This window comes from Chinchilla lanigera, unplaced genomic scaffold, assembly GCF_000276665.1.
Source record: "Chinchilla lanigera isolate Chin_1 unplaced genomic scaffold, ChiLan1.0 scaffold00023, whole genome shotgun sequence".
In the NCBI taxonomy this organism is placed as follows: domain Eukaryota; kingdom Metazoa; phylum Chordata; class Mammalia; order Rodentia; family Chinchillidae; genus Chinchilla; species Chinchilla lanigera.
In genome coordinates, this window is record NW_004955424.1 from 27457949 (window position 1) to 27460056 (window position 2108).

The following is a 2108-nucleotide window of genomic DNA, read 5'->3' on the forward strand; positions in this document are numbered from 1 at the left end:
ACAGAATATAAAGGCAGCTTCTGCTTCTGCTGCTGCTTTTCTGCTTGCTGCTCATTGCCTCCTACTTGCCACACCATGGACTGTTTCTCTGCACTGCCTCTGCCATGCTATGCTGTGTTGGAGCCTAGCATGAGCTGAAATCCCTACAAACTGCGGGCTAAATAAACTTTTCCTCCCTTAACTTGTGGGTGTCAAGTATTTTGTCTCAGCAACACGAAAAGTGACTAAGACAGCTAGGAACTAAATAAAGCAATTCCTGAAACTCCTTACACACTTTTCTTGCACCAGTTGATATACCACCTCTGTCAGTTCTAGTCTTTGGAGAAGTACATGCCAAGAAGAGATTACCCTCCATCTGGATAATTTGGGACCAGCATCTGCTAATTCAACCAAGCTTAAATGGAAACTATTCAGAAAAAAATGTATCTGTGCTGAATATATAGACATTTTTGTCACTGACCCTTGAACAATACACTATAACAAGTATATATGTATTTTAATGAGTATTATAAATAATTTAGAGATGTTTTAAAATATACTAGAAGATGTACTGGGTTATATGCAAATACACTCCCTTCTATATAAGGGGCTTCAGCATACAGATTTTGGTGTCTATGGTGTTTCTAGAACCAGTCCTCCAAGTTATGTAGATACTGTGTATATTCATATATATATATAGACACACACATTTGTATTTACTTGTCTGTGCATAGGCTATCTCTGGAACGAGACTGTATAGTTTGTGAGACCCCTGTTCAAGAGTTACCAAAAATTTGGACAGTGATAACAGATCAATAAACCAAGCACATGACTCAATGGTTACATACCCATGAAGCTGGCTGTGTGCACTGGTATGGTTTTGACTCCAGGAGGAAACATGAGTAGCAGGATACAGGAACTGAAAAGAAACTTATTTTGTTTGGGTTGTGTATCTTCCCCTGCCTTCTATATTTTGTAGATGTAAAAGCATTACTTATCAGAAACAAATGTATCCTGGGTTCATTGGGTAGAAATGTATCCTGGATTGTTTTAAGCATTTTGAAGAAAACATACTCTCCTGGGGAAAACATCCGGTTAGGGGAACATTTCTGCCCTCAGTTAAGCAAGCAGTGGGCCTTATGGGCTGGGGATTTAGCTCACTGGCACAGCGCCTGCATGGCAAGTGCAAGGTCGTGAGTTCGATTCCCGGTACCGGGGGTAGGGGGAAGCAGTGGGCCTTGTACTGTAATGGGCTTTGCTCTGGCTTTCTATATATGCATCTCCCAGTGGAGTGAGAAGCCCATGATCTCAAGAGGGATGTGTCCACACGGACATAACGCTCCACTTAAAAGATTATACACTGGACACCTTAGAATTCCCTTCCGTAAAGGCTAAGCCTGCTTCCAGGGTTTGCCCAGTCCTTTTCCCAAGGTCTGTCCTTAGTAGCCAAGAAGTTAACTGCAGTATGTCCAGGTAATGGAGACAGGCGTTAGAGAGAAGGTTGGGGTATTCTCAGACACTGGGCTCAAAAGCTATCTGTAAAAATTTTCTCGCCCTTTCATGATAGAAATGATACTTTCTCCGGCCCAACATAATCCCCTGCCGCATCAATCACAGCTATTATGTACAGGTGTGTACCACCACGCCCGGCCCTAATAATTTTTTTTTTTTTTTTTTTTTTGGTCTTTTTTGAGACAGGGTCTCGCTATTCAGTCCAGGCTGGCCTCCAACTCAAAATGATCCTCCTCCTGCCTTAGCCTCCTAAGTGCTGGGATCACAGGCGTGCGCCACCACACCCGGCTATAATTCCAGAGCTTGAAATTATAATTTTTTTAAAACAGGCGCCCGGTCTGTGGAAGACACTGTACCACTTTTCAGCGTACTGGTGAAGAACGTTCACAAGTAAATCTGCTCAGAACAGAAGCACCCTTTCACAAACCCGTTGATGAGTAACGACTACAACTCCCAACACGCACCGCAGCCTGCACGTGTCAACGCCCCGGTTCGCCCAGGCCCACGGGTTGCACGGGACACGCGGCCAAAGGCGCCGCGGGACGTGGCGTGTGAAAGTGACGCAGGGCTGAAACACACTGCGCGCGGCCTCGGCCCAAAGCGCGGCGCGCCTGCGG